This window comes from Papaver somniferum, chromosome 8, assembly GCF_003573695.1.
Source record: "Papaver somniferum cultivar HN1 chromosome 8, ASM357369v1, whole genome shotgun sequence".
Lineage (NCBI taxonomy): Eukaryota > Viridiplantae > Streptophyta > Magnoliopsida > Ranunculales > Papaveraceae > Papaver > Papaver somniferum.
The window spans coordinates 92,557,409-92,580,864 of NC_039365.1; the positions used below are offsets into that span (position 1 = coordinate 92,557,409).

General features: G+C 32.5%; 1 long non-coding RNA gene across 2 annotated transcripts; it reads left to right on the forward strand.

Moving 5' to 3' along the window:
* The first annotated feature begins 12,851 nt into the window (after positions 1-12,851).
* On the forward strand, positions 12,852-13,622 carry LOC113303149. 2 transcript variants are annotated; one of them, XR_003337320.1, is made up of 2 exons: positions 12,852-12,919; positions 13,141-13,622. It is a non-coding gene; the product is annotated as an uncharacterized LOC113303149 (long non-coding RNA). The 2 variants fall into 2 exon arrangements; XR_003337321.1 differs by lacking the exon at positions 12,852-12,919 and adding an exon at positions 12,976-13,020.
* Positions 13,623-23,456: the final 9,834 nt, after the last annotated feature.

The following is a 23,456-nucleotide window of genomic DNA, read 5'->3' on the forward strand; positions in this document are numbered from 1 at the left end:
TTTTCATGACATCATAAATCTATCTGAAGTTAAATAAGTATTGTTGATAATCTGGATGTTGATGCTTTATATCTCACTCGAGTTTAAATTGTTCATACGCGTGACCGATTTCTGAACTCATCGATGGAGTGACTTTCTCACCGAGTTTTTGGGCTATCATTAATAATAGAAAAATGTCAAAGTTAAAGTTACAGTCAGTTTCTATTGACCAAAAGCATGGGCTATATTTAAGAGAAGCCTATAAAAATTTCTTAGGGTTTACAAAGGCTTACCCGCTTCCGTCAAACATATCAATGGATGCCATAACAAAACTTAATGATAAGATAACACTATTTAGTAGGAGGAGGCTTTCAAATATAAATTTTTTGAATGACTTCTCAGTTATATTTCACCGTCAAAATGCATTTAAAGAAAAGAGTCTTACACTTTTACTTAGTTGGATTTGTAATTGTTACGGAACCATTATAAATCAAAAACCAAACAATAATGGAATTGATTCTAGAAGGAAAAAGAAAAAACAATAATGAAAAGTTGTAATACCGCCACAATATATGTTTACATTAGAATTAATATACTTTGGGAGGGACAAAGGCCCGCATTTTATCACGTAAAAATTTAAAATTTGATCCTTTACACAACAATTGGATTTGAAAAGTCACTCAATATTAACTCTTCAGAGGTTGCTTCACTGTGTTAAAAATACAATAAAAAAATACATGTAAGAAACATCAAAATAAATTGAGTAAGCTCCATTAAATAAAAATTACTCAGTGGAAAAATCGTATTTCATGCATCACATGCACGCCAGAATATTGATGGTTCGAGAAAATAATGAAAGATACGTTTGAGGCCTCGACGAATTAAGACGGTGGACTTGAATTGAAATATTACCAAAATGGAATCACCATATGGCTGAAGAACACATAAAATAATACATGTAATTGAGGAAGAATTCCTTAATGGAATAAATTATATTCATTGCTCATCTGGCATGGTCCGTACTCAACAATTATTAGTTTCAAAAATGACCTGTGATTGGGGATTTCCTGCAAAATAAAAATCAAAAAAAAAATCATAATAATAAAATAAAGAAAACCTAGCTAGCACAACTGCACAATTTAATTTCAGTAACTACTCTATAAACTTACCTTCAGTTAAAACAAATTTATAAATTATCTAGATAAGACTATCATGATCTCGAATTTTCAGCATCATTCCCAAAGTTTCAAACAAAATATGTGAAATTCGGCATGACTAGATTCTACGGATACATTAGAGGGTCAATTATTTACCACTAGAGAAAAAATAAATTAGATGAATGCAAAATTACTCTTTCTCTTTTTTATTAGGCATCAAGAACCAGCTGGAATAGGGGTTATTTCTAGTATATTAATTGGTAAATATAAGGGTCTTGTATGTCAACCAACTGCTTAGGTATATTTTGTTTTCTTTATTGGTGTTTGGGATATATTTACAATTTATTATATTTAAATTTGTTTTCTCATTCATGCCTAACTAATACGTTGTCCACAAAAAAAATTGATTTACCTCTTCTCCCATCTTTTATAAAGGGAGAGTCACTTATCACATTGACCTACGAAATCGAAGTGGTGCTACCAGCCAAAAGAGGAATGAGAACATAAACGTTAGGGTCACCTTCTTAAGATTGGACTGTTTAGACGGATGGAGGGAGGTAAACACCCATCAAACATGCGGCAAGTACTACCTACGTACAGTGTTTAAAGCGGGAGTACAACAAGTGTGTTTTACCTTCCAGGTTGAATATACGGTTTTACACCTACTTCCATGTACATGAAAAATATCATGCAAGTAAAATTCAAACATCATATGGACCAAATGATTTATTAATGATGCAATAGCTAATATGGGAGCATACCTGATAAAAAAGAGGTTATCCAGTGCACCACCAACTTTTTTGTTCGTCAACCTGTATAAATAAAACCTAATATAATTGCAAGTAGATCTAATTTAAAGATCATGGAACAATACGTGTATATATATTTTTTCTTGTCTCTTCCATGATAGATATATCTAGACTAACAAATCCATGAACCTAATTGTGCAGAATAATTCTTGGACGATCTTACAAATCAATATCCAAGATCAACCTAGTCATATCCAAATCAAGAGGATCCAAATTCTAACAAGTATGAAATTTGCGATATTTCTTTCAAGATATGAATTCAACAAGAACAAGTCTCATTATTGATCACAAGTAATAAGGACTAGACTACCCAGGTTGAATAGTTATTACTTGTGTTATTACGATTATAAAGATAAAACGATATAATGCAGAAAAGGAAAAGCACGAGACATCAGAAGTCTTGCTAATGAGGAAACTGCGCCTGCATAAATAAAAAAAAGGACCTCATTCAGATTTGAACACCAAAGTGTATTAAGCCGCTACAGACAATATTCTACTATCAGACTTCATATTGGAGTGTAGTGGAAGCCGAGTTAACCCTCCAATTAATTCAACTGCAGTCGTGCTTCTTGAACCTCGCAAGATTCCCTTAGTTGACGTCTTTTACAACCTAAGAGTTTCTCCAACCCAAGTGAAGACTTTTGATACCAACATTACTTTAACAAACAAGCCCATTTGATTTCCTTTTTGATCTTTAGATCTAGGTTTGGAAATCTATTTGTAATAATCAAATTTTATCAAACCTCACGAATCCAAAATACTTACACTCAGTTAGTTGAGAGCCTGGATTATTAACGACTTCTCAAGAATAATCCAAAAAAATCAAAGAAGAGTTGAGATATCTATCTTGGGGAATCACAAAAGTTTGAGACGAAGAGAACCTATGTGATTTCTATCTATCTCGTTCTTGACCTGAGATAACAAGAATCTCGAAGATCAATAAGAACAAGATCCGAATACACGAACTATCAGGTAAAAGATAGTTAGATCGGGCTTCATGAATCCCTAAGTAAAATATTTAGTTCTTAACCTAATTGTGTTTCTCATATGAAACCTATGTTTTTATAGGATGACTCTAGCAAGTAATCAGGACACAGAAGTACCAGGGTTCAAGAAGTCATGTTGCATGAGTCTCTTTACTTATATATTTTCAAGGATCTAGGTAGTTTCGAATTCAAGCTAAGATAACTTGACATCCAAGCAAATACTTTTTCAGTTTACATGAAATTCTTATTAGGAATTCATCTAAGCATGTGAGAAGTTCTCCTTGAAATTACACAAAATTATATACATTATGGTCCACGGTTCTGAAACTGTGTATAGTAATAGTACGTATTGGAAATAATACCCTTTTAACTTTCAAGCATAAGTCGTGTCATTAACACTCAAGACTTAAACCATGATTTTCAAACACAAAGTGATTTAGTGAACAAAGTTGTCGTAGATTATATATGAGAGTTATAGCAACGCCAAACGTATTTATGAAAAATAGTTTATGAGCATATGCTTAGTTGTGTACTATGGAGGTATGTATAGGGGTATGCATACCTATGGACCATTTCGTGAACTCTGGTTGTTGAGGTACGCGCGGAGGTTATATGTACCCTTAGTCATTCTCTAACTTAAATCATAGGGGTGCGCGTACTGGGTATGCGTACCTTCCTCCCATTCACGAACTCATAACCCTAGGGTAGGTATGCGTACTTACTTGTGTCCATAATTTCAGTAAGTTCTGAAAATTCTCTTTGATAAATTTAAAACATTCTCAATCGCCATAGTTAATAAATATTATTGTCTGGGAAATTTCCAAATGACCAACTTGAAACAAAAAAAATTCATAAACAATAAATTGTTTTTAACCAAGATTGTTAAGGACCTATGAACATCCATTACTTGAATCATATTTAGATAGATTTATCAAGACAAGTTTGGCTTGAAATTTCTTCTTTGCACTATTAATTAAATCTACTAAAATTGTATGACAAGTCTCATAAGATAAAATATAAATGCCGTGAGTAATGGTTTAGTCTTCACATACCTCTTTGTCGATGAAGTTCTTAAATGTCTTCGTTTGATCTTCAGTCTTCATTTTTCGAGGATTATTCAGTGATGTATGACACTCAACTACTATACTCTAATCCTAGTCCGAGACTTAACTCTAGCATACTAGAAATCAAGATATAGTTTTGTGCATCTAACAACAAGCTTGAGATAACAAAACTTTCGAGTTTGACCGAGCAGTGCTCTAACAATCTTCCCAGTTTTCAATTTTAGTAAAATTATCAATACATATGGATTCATAAATAAACCTTTCATATCAAAATCCGTCAAGCTTGATTTTTTTAAATCTTCAACATCGTCTTGAATTCTTTGTTCTTCATGTTCTTATATTGTTCTGCAGGTAGAACTGTTTAGTATCCACTAAAAGAGAACCATATAAGCTGTAAAAGTATGAGAATATTAATTGTCATATCCATGAATTTTTCTTTAAACAATTCAGGAATCGGTCTAAATTTGACCATGCATGTAGAACTGTTGAAGCAAGGTGATCACATGCAGATTATACCATAAGAGAACAACTAGAAAAAAAGGTGCCGGTGCAACCTCCCAATGGGTAGTTAAATATAGTGTACATAAAATAATCTTCCAGAACGACTCAGGTCCAACTCTCCAACTGCTGATGGGAGAATACCCAAAAGCACGAGAGAATAGATATAACATTAATATAGACTCTGGAATTAAACTAAAGGGTCGGGATCCTGCAAAACCCTTTTGATAAATATTTTATACCTTTGGATTTGAGTAATCTAATGGGTCATATTATGTTGACGTGGAAACTTAATCCTTTTGTTCGGCTCAATTAGCTGGGATATTTTAGATGAATAAAAAAACTTAGTTAAGTCTCGTTTTTTAGATTCATCATCATCTTTTTTAGTTAATTCTCGTTTTTTAGATGATACCATTAACTCAATCTTAAAAGTTATTGTCGATGCATATCTAAGTCAAATTTATGCTATATACTAATTAAGTATTATTCGTTCTTAAGCATATGCTTAAACTATATACTATTTGATTTAAAGTGCAAGTTAGCTTATCATGTATATAAAAGAACAGAACCACCGAGAGAAATGTCTAATTAATTTATATTTCTCTAAGATTGACATCCTTGTTTAATTACAGGGTGAAATACATAAATGGAAGCTTAATGAAAATGACGACAACAAATTAGATGGCTTTTCCAGGATTTATGTCTCATGGAAAGATTTTCGGTTCTCATCCTAATCCTATTTTCTTCACTTGATCAATAATCAATTATGACCCAGTGATGCTAAAAAAAAGTAAGAATCTATTTTGAATCTTCTATAAGTTAAAAAGGTCTATATATACTAAGGAAGCTAGTTTGGGTGTTAAATTCTTGCATATATAGACACCAACGAAACTCAAACAATATTGTCTTTCATGAAAAGAACCAAAAAAGCTATTGTCTTTAATTTTTGTATGGAAAACGAAATCAATGTTTAATTCACATGGATCTTGCATCCTTCAAAACTGTGAATAGGTTTGAATTTGAAAACTTTGGAAGGATTTTCGTAAAAAATGTGGAAGACTATGAACTCCCTTATTAGGTTTATATACTTCAAAACCAATATGACTCGGCTAAATGAGCTGAAAAGAAAAAATATTATGTTGCCATGTCAACATGTTATGGGCGTTAGATTTGTTACATCCCATGGTTAAAGAATTTTTTTAAAAAGGGTTTGTCAAACCATTTTGTTGCACGATCCCCACCCTATACTAAATATATGTTTTAATTTCAAAATAACCGTTTTTTTGTTAACCTCTAAACCCAATACTATTAAGGTAGCAAACGTAGCCACTTTCTATAACCGAAATGTCGTCCAAAAAACTTAGCCACTTTCTACAATCAAAATATCGTCCAAAATACTTGGAAAAATAAGGACTAATAGACATCCTGCACTAACTTTATATGAAACCACATTAATCTTGTAACATCAAATGATACTTAAAGTTATGAGAATCAGTTAAAATCAATATATCTAATGTTCCTCCTGAAAATAAAAAAAATCTATTGTATGCGGTGAATCCTCTTTTCTTGGGAAAAAACGTATTTTTAACTATTAACCAAGTCCAGAGGTGCTTGTAGCTGTGGAAAAGAAGTTAAATAGCATCATGATAAAAAAAATTTGTGGGGTGAGGATGAGGATACCAAGAAAATGAGTCGGGTATCATGGAAACAAATCTCAAAATCAAGGAAAATGGGAGGTTTAGGGATTCGTAGTCTTAGACTTATAAATAGGTCTTTAATGGCTAAGTGGCATGATAAATATTGTAAAGAGAAGAATGCTTGGTGGAGGAAGATATCGTGTGAGAAGACTAAGTCAGATGAGAATTGTATGGTTCTTTTTCAGAGCTATGAGATAATTGGAGGAGTATGTGGTTTGAAATTCTAAAAGCTAACTAAGATTTTTTGGTTCTGTTGTTATAAGGTAAAGAATGGTAGAAGCATTAGATTTTGGCATGACTGGTGGATTGAGAGAAGATCATTCAGAGAGAAATATCCAAGACTTTACAAAATCAGCAGACAAAAATTTGAAACAGTTTCGGATATGAAGACAACTCATTGGGACTTTATTTTCTTTAGGGAATTAGATCCTGCAGAACGGATCGATCAGCTGGAGATAAAATACGATTTGAGAAACGTGATCCTGGTTCAAGATTAAGAGGATGGAATGAAGGGTGATTGTTCTTCCAAAGAAGTATACAATAAGTTAGCAGATTCAGATCAAGATTGGGATTTCTATAATATCGTGCACAACAAGTTTGCTCCACTAAAGGTGATTTTTCTTATCTGGGATTCAATGCATAATAGCGTGCCTACAAGATTTATGTTGCAGAGAAGAGGAGCGGTGGTTAATTAAAATATGTGTCTTTTTGTAACACAAAAGTGGAGACACAAGGCCATCTCTTCATTCATTGTAGTTGGGCTAAGTACTTATGGTCTGTTTTCATGGCTTCTTTGTACGTTTTGTGGGTTTTTCCAAGGGAGCTTCAGAATGTGTTTCTGAGTTGGAGGCTGGAGAGGGTTTCCAAAAAAGTCAAGATGATATGGCATATTCTTCCGTTTTCAATTTGTTGGGAATTACGGTTAGAGAGAAACATAAGAGTTCATGGAGGAAGCCCGAAGGACAAAGATGATTTGGTTCATGCTTTTAAATTGGACGTATATCTTTGGAGAACGGACACAGATATCGTTAATTTTTTTTTGATGAACCAGATAATTAATAATTGGGAAGACATTGGCATCTAATTGAGGTTTTTTTGTTTTTCTTGATGGGTGGTCTTATGATCAATCTGTATATACCCCTGTAATTACCACTTTTCTTTCAACATATCCTTTTTTCCTCAAAAAAAAGTCTGGAGTATTGTGAAACTAGAAAGTAAAGAAGAAAACACAAAGTAGAAGGGAAGAAAATAGAGATTTCTTATTCATTTATGTGAAATACAAAGGTTTAGGACTCTATTTATAGAGTTTACATACTTGGTTGCCAAGTAATAGGGTCCCACTAAAGTGGGCATCTGTATAATAAACTTTCGCTTATAACAGTCCCCCTATATGGACAATGTATCTAATCTAATTGCTTCATTAAAACCTTTTCAGGAAAATCCGAAGGGGACCAAAACCTGATTGAAGGGAAAAGAGTGCAAAATTCAGAACAAGTTTGAACATGCATATGTTGCCTCGTTAAAACCTTGACAAGGAAAAACCAGTGGGACAAAACCTTGACGAAGGAAAAAGAGTACAACGCGATAAGTACATTAAATGCACCTTTGATGATGGCGCTCCCCCTGGTAGATACTTCAGTCAGATCTTGGCTTGCAAATCTTTGATTCGAGATTTTCCAATTTTGAAGAACGATTTTCTTGAATATAGAAGATTATTGTGCTTTTATGAAGACGTCGGATAGTTGATGAAGTCTTATTTTATATTGCACAAGTAGTATTGTCTTCGATTAATACTTTTGTAAAGTCTACATTCTTCTTCAACACATAGAGGAGTTGTACCATGGATTTCTAGCTTCTCGAGATGATTTCCAGAAGTTGTTGGTGTGGTTTCTTCAACAAAGGGCCAAGACATAGATACATTACCGTAAGTGAACAAAACTTTATGTGTGGTCATAATTTATGTGGATCGAAATGACATCCAAATTAATAAGGGCTTGTTATGTTGATTTGGTCTAACAAAATGACCTGGTTAATGGTGGGAATCCACCAAATAACCGAAATTAATACAACTCCCCCCTGGATGACTACCACGTTGAATTAAATTGCCTCACTAAAACCTCGCCGGTAAAACCCAATGGGAAAAATCTTGGACAATGGAAAAAGATCACAAATATCAACATTTTGAAAATAAATAAATAAATTTCAACGAGATGTTTCCTTGTTAAAACCTTGTCAGGAAAACCACATGGGACAAAATCTGTAACAAAGGGAAAAAATACAACTTCTAACGTAAATATGGATGCTAACCCAACTATATGAGTTTTACAGAAGAAAATCATCAAAATAATAACTCTAGTCTATTTCAAAGACGAGTTTATTCTAGCATATTCCTAACTGCAGATTTAAGAAAGAAAGAAAATAGAATTTATGCTGCTAAATTAAACGTGGATTTTAATGTTTTTAAAGATTCCTCAAGCGACCTATAAATTTGAATTCTCAACTAATTAATCCGGATTTTTGGTTTTGTACTAAATTTCAAAAATACACATATAGGATGGTTAAACCTGACGTAATCGAATCAGGTGGATTCCTGAATATAATTTGAATTCTTCAAGGATTACAAATTCGAATATGTTCTCCGACCATATTTGTGTATCAATGCTATAAGAACCCTTAAAGGACTACTATGCCAAATGCATCATAAATAGAAAAACAAAATATTATTGAACCAATCCTAGGGTCTGAACAAATGTAAAACCCTCAAATCGTTTCTTCAACGATTACTTTTCTCATATAACACATTATAATGACTACACCAACCTGAAGTAAATAAGCTTGGAAATTTTAAGGTGTCAAGTCTTGGATCCAAAATTGCGTCAATCGAGAAATTAATCCAACCTAATTTGGATTATATGTCAACCAATCACATATGTAGAAATTCCTCTGCACAGGGGTTCACAACCACCATCATTTATTTCAGTAGCTACTGTAAATGTATATTCGACAATCATTAGTTTATTATGACTCAACACAATTCTCTGATGCATGCACACTTTGAAAAATTCAAATCTTACTGGTACCGGTTTCTGCGGGAGTTATAATCTCCCCCTCTTCAAATGAGGAGATATTAATTTTGAGAATGTGAATCATATTATGATAGACTCTATCAGAGCAAAATGCTACATTCTTGCTAGAAGTGATTGGATTTGGCTTTCCAAACGACATTATCTTATGAAAAATCTAAATGAGATAATTTAACGCCTATTATATAATGGCAGCGATTTTCGATTTGATCATGATGGGTGAGAAATTGGTATAACATTTAAGTTAACGAACACCAACATCTGGTAGTGTAAAACCTATGTTCTACTCTTAGGAGATATTCTCTAGTCGACCCGGTACTTGATACTGGAAAAGACTTTGGATTTGGATTTGGATTTGGGTGAAAAATTGATATAACTTTTAAGTTAACGAACACCAACATCTAGTAGTGTATAGTCTCCCCCTGATATGGCGAAAATATATTTTTCATCTCATATACGAAAACTTCAAGTTTCGTAAAATATTATCCGATTAATTCGAGACATATACTCATTATGAAATATGTCTTTCGACATAAAAAAAATGTAGTCTTAATAGACATACATATTCACCATCAACAATGGACTACTTTTGGATCCAAAATAAAAATAAAAATTATGTTAAAACCAAAATAGCATCGAAAATATACAAACAAGTTTCCGATAACATCGTGACCTCAAGGGCCAACGAGATATCGATTTAGAATGAAGTTATGGACACTTTATTTATCAAAAGAAATTTTATCAAGTTCAATATAATCACTACAAGGACTAATGATATAACTTAACAAGCCGGGTGCACCCATAGACCTTGAGTATCCCATCGTATTCCAACTACAAGTGGAAGGGTTCCAAATTTTGGAGATTAGTACCAGGAGGAAATAAAAATAAAAATTGCTTAATGTCGCTCTAGAATGCATCTTTTCCTCGTACACTGGTATTTGCAATTAGTTTGAACCATAATAATTTCTTATTTCTAGGATAGATAGAAAAATCCAATCCCAATTGATTTAAATGATTCTTTTGATAAAAATAAAGAAATCATTATCGTTATTGCTTTCAGCAAAAAAAAAATCCAATAAAATTATTTCTTATAAAAATAAATAGAAACAAGTGCCTCCCATCTCGTTTGGTTAAAACCGAAGAGATCACCAACCTAAAGATTTCTTATTAGCAAAATAGAAATCTTTTGTCATCTAATAAAGATGGACGTTATTAACATGGCTTGCAACTAAAAGTGCAACATAATTTTGATGGTAGATGTTTATTTTGAACGACATTCTCACTCTTTAAGAATTGACAAAAAATCAACCATATCGGCAAAAATATGAAATATATGTCAATTTGTTTTCTCTTTATCTTATAAAATCGATAGAGAAAAACTAACACCAATTGGTTTCTACGATTTATCAAAATCGTATCGATAAAACAAAAATAAAAATAGTCGTTTTAGTCACCACATATGGAAAATCCATTTTGTGTTTAGATGGATGGTTTCTTAAATAAATATAAACCCAATAAAAATCACGTGATCTCCATCCAATGGACGAAGATATCAAACTTAATTGGACGTAAAGAAAATTAAGTTTGATAACACAAATTTTGAGTGATTACAGTTTCACTTAAGAAATAGAAACCGTAAACTATTTTAAAATAGTTATATGTACAATAATTAAGAAAAAAGAAAAATTTAAACAAGATATTAATAATCAAAAAGAAAAAACAAAAAAAATACTGCCCATAATTCATGGCGGTCGACAGCAGCCACTTTTAATTGCTATCTATTGGTTCGCGTATCCTTGATGGAAACGTACAATGGTTTTTGTAGCCACATAACCACTCACATATAGTTCTGATCTCATCTCCATCCAAAGATTATTAATACATGCAAAAACAAACAGAAACAAAGAACTGATTAATCAACAGTCAGTTGAGGGATAAACAATCAATAAAATATAAAAAGACTATAAGACTGTTCGAATCTCCTCATGAATCTGTTGTGAATAGAACATCGGCCAAATCCAAGACGCATATTTTTTTTTTCAAACTTTTTCTTAACAGAACCACGTGCTGATGACAAAGTAAAAGGGAAAAAGATAGTGACTTCTTATTCATGTCCGTGAAATAGAAAGGTTTAGGATTCTATTTTGAGTTTCTCGAATGATCATTGTGGCAACGTAAATAAGACATTCTCAATTCTCTATATAAAAATAGAGTTTTTTCGAGGGACGTAGTTAATCGGAACTTCTGGTTGATTCTGGCTCCACAATTTTTATTTTTATGGCAATTGTAAAAAATTCTGGAAATAAAATTCAAGAAGATATATTTTTCCCCACAATATATTTTATAGACAATCACATTCAATAAAAATTATTTCTGAAAACAGCTAAATCTTGAAAAAGTCGTATAAAATTACCAAAAGTATATTGAAAAATTAATCATAATATATTTTATTTTAATTTAGTCTAACAAACAAATTAAAATAAAATCACATAAAAATATGCATTATTAATCATGATTTCATCACAAATTAAATCAATCATACAAAAAAAAATCCAATGTCCATTGTTCAATTACATTTATTCCAATGAAATTAATTTTAATTATAGTTCTACACTTCTCATAATTAAATAAATTCTAATTCTAATTGCATTACAGTTACAACTCCAAATGAAATTACAAAAACAATTCAACAATGAAGCTAAATCATGATTGAACCAAATATGAGTCAATATCCCAAATTAAAAATAAAAATATTTAGAGTCGTGGATACATACCAATAATTCGAATTTTCCTCCCCTTTGTTAAAACATTTAATTGTTGGTCCTGTAGAATATTAAAGATACAAAATAATTAATAGAAAATCGTGATGATCAGTACATGATATCAAACAAAAAGTTTAGAATAGAAAAACAAAAGCTTTGGTAGAAAAATGCGATAATAATAATGATTTTAACATTAATTTTATTCATTTCGTAAATACAAACCAAAAAAAATTCCATTATGAGATGTAGAATATGCCAAATACTATCTTTTAGACACAAAAATTGCAACAAGTACATGCAAGTATCCAAAAATAGTGGCTATCCGAAGTATAAAAACTACAAAAAAAAAGAATTGCACATAAGTGCGGAAATAATATCTTTTTTCTTCCGAATATCCTGATTTTATTACTATATTTTTTAATATTGCTTATTCAGAAAAATATTAAATTAAATGCACTAATAAAGATACTTTCAACTACGATTGGCAAAAAAATATAATTCAATAGGTAATTTTGTGGTTTTCTTTGCTTGAGGTTGCCAAAAATATTACAATAGATGGATATAATCGGGAAAAATGCAGATATTGCTTAATATTATGTTCAAAATAAAAATGAAATTCCATATAATTTTAGATATTAATTAATATTATATCAAAAATAAAATCATTTTATTTTTGGGTCCGGTGTCTCTATATAAAGCAATCAAACAAACCCAAACTCCATTTTTAGCCAAACCCTTTTGTTTCCACATTGTTTTTTAAAATTTTGTGGTTATTTCTTTTCTTTTTCCTGCGATTTAGGATTTTTTGTGATATTTGTCATTTTGTTTTGTAGGTATCCTCGATCATGCACCTGTTGCAGTTGTTCCAAAAAAGCAACATCAAGGTATACCCCTATTAATTCTTGCAAATATTCTTGCGATATCAAACCAAACACCATATGTTTTGGGCGTAAAACGTGTTTTGCTCTTGATATTGTTTATTTAGGTTGTTATCTCTTCACATGTTGCTAAATCATCAGGAAATTAAGGTTTTTTGATCAATTTTATTATCGATCGTGTATATATGATTGTTGTTTGTTTATTTTCCCTTTTTATGTTATTACAGGTAACTAAATAGATCTTGATTGATGTAAGAAAGATGGAAGTAGCAGTGAAGAAGACTCATCTATTATGGTTGCAAAATTTAGTTTGCCCTTTTGTAGTTATATATCTAGCATATACATTATCTATGTGCGATAATGGCTGGTAATATATAAATACATGCATATTCTTCTCATCTATTATTTTGTTACGTTTTAATAATTTTGCGATAATAAAAATATGAAGTCATCCTCTCTTTTTTTTTTCGCAATTCTTGATGATATTTTCAGCATGTGGAGGACCAAGGGTATAATTTAAGTTGGATTCCATCTGGTGCTAAGTTTTTGTATGTTAACCGGATCATCTATGGCTATGGCGGTTAGTCGGGTTGTTTTTTCTTTCCCTGGTATATGCTTAATTAGTTATTTGTTCAATGTTTTGTATCATCTATGTTTGTTGGAAATTTAATTAATAATGACAAACTATAATACTGGTTGAGTTTGTAGAGGGGCATGTATTTGGGTTTGTAGAGTGCCGCATTTGCATACTCGTGATTGACTTTTGGAGGGAGGCAGTGTGCGTGGTATTTTTGTTCTTCACTTCCACTCATAAGAAAATCCGTCATTTTCTTTTGAAAATAAGAATTTGTAGCTGTATTTTTTTTCTTTACATATAATTAGATTGAAAAATAAAAAGACCACTGCAAGCGGTTGCATCTAAATCCCCCCCCCCCCAAAAAAAAAAAAATACACAGTATCTCAAGAGCAACAAAAACTTGAGACACCACAACCAAATACAAAAAAAAATGCAAGTCCACAAATTAACGCTAGACATGAGAAAAAGAATCACATTAAATTTCCACAATGTTAATCTCCTTGTGATTATCTGCAAGATTATTAAAAATACTTGCCCCTTCCTTTGAAGAGGGAACTATTCTCATTGCAGAGAGATTCCATCAGGCCTGCAGAAGAAACCTTATAAGAATATTTATTGTTTTTAACGTACTAATTGCAATTACACTTTCAGTTGGTATTAAAAGAAACAAAATTTATATTGATGATTAAAGAAAATATTTGATTTGTGGATGTCACACATGAGTCAAGAAATATTCTTTCGAGAGTTCTTTTAATCCTATATAGATAAAAATAATACAACATCATTAGGAATAAAAATCACCAGAAAATAAAATTTGCAGAGAGGAAAAAAAATACAAAACAGACGGCTAAATGATTCTCAACCTCACAAATTAGGAAAGTTGTTTCGTCAACTTTATTAGGAAAAATGAAATTTAGGAAGTTGCATTTTTTGTCTAAGATGGAATCTGATAGGTATAGAATTTTTGGACGTCTAGAAGATACTCAAAATTGGAAAATAAATACTCAATCAAGATATAACTATCCAAAACTGATTTTTATAGTATGAACTTACCAAATGTAATCCAAAGTACACCATATGGGAAAAATAACAGCTAGCCAAAAATAAAAAAAAAATCTCAAATATATTTAGATATTGATTAGTATTCATTTCAAAACAAAATCCTTTTATTTATGGGAAGTGTCTTTATATAAATTATTAGAGCATAAGCCAAGCAGCATCTTCAATGCCGCTTCTCAATTCCTATGACGGCTTCGTTTTTTCTTTTTTTCTTTTCCAATATGTTATTTTGTTGTTTAATCTGCCATCTGGTACTTTGCAGGTATCCTTGAAACCTTGGCGCTGCAAATGTCATTTTAATGGGATTCCTAATATATTTTCGCGCATGGTACTCTTTCTGTTTTGTGCCGGTTCGCTTTACTTTTTTTTGTATTTTCTTTTAGGGTTTTGTCATCTTATTTTTATTTCTGAAGCAATTTTCTTTTTGTCATCTGATGTTTGTTACTATTTTTTTAGCAAGTATCATTCAAAAATGTATTCGATTGCTTTTTTTTTTTTTTTTTTGTCCAGCTGGTGTTGCTTCTTTTTTGCCCGCTGCTGCTATCGGGTATGTAATCTATTAGAAATATCTTGATTTCTGTTGATTTTTAAGATTTTTGGTTTTTCTCATTCCAATGTACGTTTATATTTTATGAAATCTATTGCAAATCAAAATTCAAGAATTTGGCGTTGTTTTGTAGAATGCAAATAGAAGAAAACTTTGCTTCGTTGGTGGCATGGAAAGAATGATTTACAAGATGGATATACCAAAATTATTGTCCATCAACACATTCGTGAAAATACCGGGTCTATAAACCGTATTATTCTCCAAGCAGTGACCTATAGGAATGAGAATCATGAATAGAGGGTTAAAGTGATTTAGGTACTTAATTAGAGATTTTCTTTTATTTTTTCTTAGGAATTAGTTTTGCTTTTATTTTTCTTTGAAATAGATTTTTTTAAATGGGATTTTTAGAAATCACAAACAATTTCAACTTTGTTATGGTTTCCCTTTTTGTAAATTTTATAGTTCTTATATTTTTGCTCTTATGCTACCATTTTTAGAATAGAGAATAAATTATTTTACTTGAAACGTTATTGTGAAGTAGTTTTTCGTGTAATATAACATATTCTCTGTTATTTATGGACTGAATTGTCAAACAATGACGCTTCTCAGAAGTCCTCCCAGCGTATCGACCCTTAATTTATTAGTTTTGTCCAGAATATTTACAAACTGATCGTAGGGTAATCAATCTTCCCATCATCCTTTACATGGTGTGGGATAATTACCATATGAATTTAGATCCTTACTGCCGTAAATTTTAAATAGTAAATCAAGTAGTAAATTAATTTCAATAGCTACATTCTAGATTAGGGTAAAATAAACCACGTGTAAAACGATATCTTTCTTACCCTAAATAAACCATGTCTATTTAGAAACCCTAAATAAACACGAAAGATATCTTTAGAATTTAACCAAAAATTAGATAAAATATGGAAACAAAATATGGAGAGAAAAAACACATTAAACCTGAATTATCTTTTGTATATAAAAACCAAGTGTAAGCGATCTTTAGCCAAAAAAAAAAACGATAAAGCTAAAAGAGCTTCGTAATATATAAGTACGAGTATCACTACCTACACGCGGTGATTAAAAAGAACAACAAAAATGGCAGAAAACAACAAATTCACAAAAAGAAGAACAGAGAAGACTTGCGGAACAATATGAAAATGCAAAGTAAACTTATCTCTACCTTGAAGAACTTCACATTGACAAAAAAAAAGAAAAGAGACATACAAAGACAACAAAGAAACCATAGGCAAAAGGAGTGTGAATCTTCGATTTGATACGAATGGTATGGTTTTATTCAACCAACCAAAAGAAGTTTAATCCCGACCAAATAGTTTCAATTTACCTTGCTTGCTATTTTCAATCAATTCTTTGTTATTTGCAGAGCTAAAAAAATAATATTTTTTTATTACTATCAAGAATTTTGAATTGTGCTTTAAAATTTGTTTTTGTTTAACAATAGCTTATAATAAAGATAACTCGATCAGAACTTATGAAATTTTGTTTATTTTATTTTCTTGCACAATTTGGTTTTGTAATATATTCCCTATTTAAAAAGAGCATTAAATATTCCATAAGCAGTAAACAGACCCGTGCATCGCACGGGTGAGAAACTAGTTTTAATTAATATTAGGGAGAGAAAAATCAAGGCTTAATTGGGGGCCTCACCAAATTTATACCCACTCCATTTATTTTAAGGGGGTTCCAAATTGTAGTGAAAATACTATTTTTCCCTTAATCTATAATAAAACTTAAAATTATGTTCACCCTTAACCTAAGCGTCCATTTCATTTCCATCTTTTAACAAAAAAATCGGAGCCTCCTCTCCTCCATTTCATTTCCATCTTCTCTTCCATTAACGACACGAAGAAAAAAAATATGTTACAGTTAAAGGATCGTCAACCCGAAAATCCTGAAGCCTAACGATTTTTTATACGCATGTAGAAACTATGAAAACTCGTTAGGGTATATGAGGAGGGAGATAACGACCCAAATTCTGATTTTTCATTTATTTCGCCCCGGATTAGAGTCGTTACCGTAATATAGAAACATATGACGATCCTTTGCGAACGACCATTTTTAAAAAGTTAACGACTCAATGAGGAAAACATACAACCTCTCTGTTACAACAATTAAAAGGGTCGTCAACTTACTCTAGGAAGTATTCCTAAAATTTTTTTTTGGCTCCACCATTGCTAACATGAGGGTCGTTACCAAAGGATTTTGTTTTGAATTAGTCTAGGAAGCTTAACGATTGTGGCCTTACTAACTCATTCATTACTCTAGGAAGCTTAACGATTGTGGCCTTAGTAACTAATTCATGTGGCCTTACTGACTCATTGATTACTCCAGAAAGCTTAGCGATTGTGTTTTGAATTAGTCTTAAGTAAACGAGTCATCATTTCTAACTTGAAGGTCGTTAGCAATTATGATAGAGGTCGTCATTTGAAATTTTAGGATCGTTTATATATAAAATTTTTGGGTGACGACCCTTATTAGAGTCGTCAGGATTTATTATATTATCATGACGATTTTTCATAACATGAAAAAGTCGTCAGGATTTATCATATTACCATGACAATTTTTCATAACCTGAAAAAGTTGTAGGTTTGAATCGTCAATGGTGGTATCAATTTATTAACGACTTTCCATATACCCTATTTTTCCACATTTTAATTCTAAAATCTTATGTTAATCTAACCACACTAATTAATTTAATTTAACTATTTATTAACATTAATCATTTGAGGGCAGTTTCGCCATTTAAAAAAATTGGGATAAGGGTTATCCACCAATTACTATTTCATGTTTTTTTTGTCCTGTAGCTAGGGGCCCATAATTATTTTCCAGGCCCCCCAATTTAGCGGTCAAAAAATTCCATCTCCAACAGTATTGCATGTAATCTCTGTTAGAACTGCAACAATAAAATACTGAAAGAATGATGTTAAAAATAAATTTCTAAAAAGATTAAATAAACACTCAAAGGAATCAGCAAACAGAGGACAGAGTCACTTGATCATCAAGCTGTCCTTAACACGATAGTTCACCGGTACGCCTCAAAAATGAGTGATGCCTATACCCTGTGGTGAAGGCGTATCCAGGATAAAACTGCTCATTGCAAGTACTATAAGCACTACAGTACTTGGCCACTCTTACGAACTCAACATCAATAGCACAAAATTAAAAAACCACACAGAGGGAGAAAGACGAATAGAAGAAGGATAATAGCTTCTTCTGGACACACTTTGAAATGAAGAAATCCATTTGTTTTTTATAGGCAATGCAAATGAATTTGACATAAATGAATTTTTCATAACTTTCCTCATCAACCATTTAAGAAATTAGAATTTGTCTTAATTTTAATAAAATAGTTTAATGAATCAAAACCTTGTTTTAGTATTCCGTTCAGAAATTAAAAGCTTGTTTAAATAATCTATTTTTAAAAATTAAAAAATTGTCGTTCAGAAATTAAAAAGCTTGTTTTAATTTTAATCTTGGTTAACTCATGCATGTGTATACATGCATTAGGCATGGAAAGTTTCCCATGACTACCCATATTCGCATTTCATTCACTCATAGAAAATGAGTAAGCATCCTTAGATCTTTAGGTCATTAGATCAATTATAACCAAGACCAAAAAACTAAAACATATTAAAAAGACTCATTTTCTCCAACAATCCCCCACATGAATGAAATACCGATAAAAAATCAGAAATCGGAAAGCGAGAAATACCACTATAGCCAAGAGGTGTCCATGAGGTCTTGAACCTTTGCTTAGTGAGAAATTGCCGGAACTACTTGATGGACAGTGAATTGGATGTCTTGAACTGCCATCGTTTGGTGTAATCCGCGGTAATAAACACACGTGATATCTCTCTAGGTGCTGTCAAGTTCGTGTCGTTGTGTCCTTTTTGGCCCTGGAAAAATCCCGTTTCTCAGAATGCTCTAGAGAATCAGCTCTATTCTCATAGGAAGCGAACCACATTCACATTCAGATAGGTGAGTTCCATCAAGATTGTTTACTGCTACACCCCACTTCAATCTTAAATTGAAACTATAGAACTCATTAAGACTTAGTTAAAAGTCATCCTTCACATACAGTCACACTATCACATCTACACCATAGGGAAGGGACGGAGAATAAAATTCTCTGATAGTGTTTACCTTGACCCACCATAAATTATTTATCTCATTCAAAACCTTGATCTTGGGATCTTCAGTTAGCAAGGTTGAGTATCCTTCATGGAAAGTTTATTTAATAAGCCTAAGCCCCATCCCCCTTGATGCATTACTAACTATCTCCTTGGACAAACCTTTCGTCAAAGGGTCCGTGATATTCTCCTTGGACTTTACCCATTCAACGAAAATAACGCCTTTTGCGATTAGGTTTTTTAGGGTATCGTGTCTTCTACGAATATGTATAGACTTCCCATTATAGTAGTTGTTTTTAGCTTTAGATATAGCATCTTGATTATCACAATGTATAGATATAGCTGGCACAGGCCTATGCCAGAGAGGAATGTCTTCTAAAAAGCATCTTAGCCAAGCGGCTTCCTCTCCTGCTTTATCTAATGCAATAAACTCAGATTCCATCGTGGATCGAGCTATGCAAGTCTGTTTGGAACTCTTCCAAGAAATAACTCCACCTGCTAGAGTGAAAACATATCCACTCGTAGACTTAGACTTCTCTGAGTCTGATATCCAGTTTGCATCAAAAAATCCCTCAAGGACGACAGGGCACCTTTCATAATTCAAACAAAAGGTCAAACTGTATTTCAAATACCTCAACACTCTAAAAAGTGCATTCCAATGTTCCTTCCCTGGATTACAAGTATACCTACTTAACCTACTCACAGCATAAGCAATGTCTGGCCTAGTACAATTCATTAAATACATCAGACTTCCTATAACTCGTGAGTATTCAAGTTGTGAAACTCCATTACCCTTATTCTTTTTGAGTCTACAACAAGGATCATACGGAGTATAAGCAGGTTTACAATCAAAATTATTGAATTTTCTAAGTACAGATTCAACATAATGAGATTGACTAAGACTATAGCCGTTAGAATTTCTTCTAATTTTCATCCCTAAGATTACATCTGTGGGGCCTAAGTCTTTCATGTCAAAGTTCTCATTTAGCATGCTTTTAGTGGAATTAATTACATTCATGTTTGTACCAAGTATAAGCATATCATCAACATACAAGCATACAATAACACATAAATCATTTACAACTTAGTGTAGACACACTTGTCAGATTCATTGATTTTAAAACCACTAGAAAACATTACATGATCAAAAATTTTATGCCATTGTTTAGGTGCTTGTTTCAATCCATACAAAGATTTTTTCAGTTTACAAACTTTCTTTTCACAACCTTTCACTACAAAGCCCTCAGGTTGTTCCATGTAAATTTCTTCATCTAATTCACCATTCAGAAAAGCTGTCTTTACATCCATTTGATATATCTCTAGGTTATGAACCGCATCTATAGCAATTAACATCCTAATGGATGTAATTCTCGTAACAGGTGAGTAAGTATCAAAGAAATCTACACTTTCCTTTTGTTTATAGCCTTTAGCTACTAACCTAGCCTTGTATTTTTCAACAGTTCCATCTACGTAACGTTTCCTCCTGAAGACCCATTTACATCCTATGACTTTACACCCTGGAGGTAAATCTAACAGCTCCCACGTATCATTCTATTTGATGGATTCCATTTCACTAATAGTAGACTTTTTCCACCATGGAGCTTCAGAAGAATCCACGGCTTTTCTAAAAGTCTGAGGATCAGTCTCGGCTAGTGTTACGAAGTCAGGTCCAAAGGAGGTTTTGGTTCTAGACCGTTTACTTCTCCTGGATCAATCTCTACTTCATGTTCCTCTAAATGTAAAGTCTGACTGGTTAAAGGGACATCTAGGGGATCAACACCTCTCTTACGAGAGTCAGATTTCAATGGAAAAACATTTTTCAAAGAACACAACATCCCTAGACTCCATAATAGTATTCACACCAATTTCAGAAATTTCAGAACTCACAACCATAAATCTATATGTAGGAGTATGCTCAGAATACCCTATGAAGACACAGTCAACGTTTTTGAGTCCTATATTGGTTGTCTTAGTAGGAGGAATGACAACCTTAGCCAAACACCCCCACACTTTGAAGTATGAAAAAGAAGGTTGTCTACCTTTCCACAATTCATATGGAGAAATATGATCCTTTAAAGGGTACTTTATTCATGATATAACAAGCTGAGAGAACAGCTTCCCCCCACAAGTTCGAAGGTAATCCTGAACTAATTAACATGGAATTCATCATCTCCTTAAGGGTACGGTTCTTAGTTCAACTAAACCATTATACTAAGGTGAATAAGGATGGGTAACCTCGTGTATTATGTTATGTTCTATACAAAAATTTCCTATCGGAACTTTGTACTCACCACCACGGTCAGGCCTTATTGTTTTAATGGTAGCATTCAATTGGTTTTCAACTGCTATTTTATACATCTTAAAGGCTTCTAAGGCATCATCCTTACCTCTAAGAAAATATATATGACAATACCTCGTACAGTCGTCTATAAGAGTAACAAACCATTTCTTACCACCTTTGGTTTGAACTGATTTCATGTCAACTAGGTCTGATTGAATTAATTCTAAGGGTTTAGAATTTCTATGAACATTTTTGCTAAAAGGTTTTCTAGCATACTTTGATTCTACGCATATTTCACATTTGCGTTTTTTTTTCCAAACTAAATTTGGGTATGCAGCCTACATTAGCCAGTTTATGCATTGACTTATAATTTACATGTCCAAGTCTACCATGCCAAACATTCAAAGACACACAAACATAAGCAGAAGAATCATTCTTATTCATTACAATAGAGTTTACATTAAGCTTATACAGACCCTTAGTCTTATAACCCTGACCTACATAATCCTCACCCTTAGTGACAACAACTTTGCCAGATTCTATGACAATTTTGAAACCCTTATCATTTAAAATACCACAAGAAACAAGATTTTTGCAGATTTCCGGAACATGGAAAACTTCATTCAATGTGAGAGTTTTTCCAGAAGTGAGCTTTAGCTCAACTTTGCCTTTTCCTACAACATCTGTTGCAGATAAGTTACCTATATAGAGTTTCTCTCCATCCCCTACCTTCTGATAGGAGGAGAACATGTCTCTGCTTCCATAGACATGTTTGGTAGCTCCAGAGTCTACCCACCAGTCTCTCACATTGGTTACCAAATTTACTTCAGACACCGTACCAGAAAACTCGTCCTTGTTGTTTTCAACCAAGTTAGCATTATTTTTCTTTTTATTAATAAGGTCCTTACGGTTTCTATAGTGAACTTCCATATGACCATTAATACCACAAGCATACATGGGACCTTAATTTTATTAATGCCAGATTTAGGTTTCTGAAAAATACCTTTCTTGTGAGAACCAAGCTTAGAGTTATGTTTGTTCTTCTCACCTCTTTCAGCATTGGAAGACTTGTGTTCAGATACATGAACCTTATTTGACATGTCCCTTGCAGAAGACATGGTCTTGTCTTTGGTGCACAACATTTCTTCCACTTGAATCTTCTTACCCAAATCAACCATACTGACTTCACCAGTTTCATGCCTCAACCGTCGCTTGTATTCCGACCAGGAAGACGATAACTTTTCAATCACAACAGACACTTGAAAAGTTTCATCAACAACCATACCTTTGGCAAGAATTTCATTAATGATTTGTTGAAGCTCAAGAAATTGATCAACAACAGACTTATCATTGACATCTTATATCCAAGAATTCGGCAACCAAAAATTTCTTGCTCCCTGCAGTCTCGGCTTGATATTTTTCTTCTAGTGCAGACCACAAATCAAAAGCAGTAAAGTTCTCCTTAGCATTATAAAAATCATACATTGCATCATCTAAACAGTTCAGGATATGATTTTTTGCCATATAATTCTGTCTATTCCAATCTTCAAGCTCATGTTCATTACCATCTTCATTCATGGAGTCATCAAATGGAGCAACAACATACTGATCTAACTCATGATAACTTAAATAAAACAACATTTTCGACTGCCACCTTTTGAAGTCTTTCCCAACGAACTTTGCAGGCTTCTCAACATCGTTCTTTCCCATTGTTACAGAAAAAGACTATCGTGTTAAGATTGTTGGAACTGCAACGATAAAATACTGAAAGAATGATGTTAAAAATAATTTTCTGAAAAGATTAAATAAACACTCAAAGGAATCAACAAACAGAGGACATAGTCACTTGATCATCAAGCTGTCTTTAACACGATAGTTCACCAGTACGCCTCAAAAATGAGTGATGCCTATATCCTGTGGTGAAG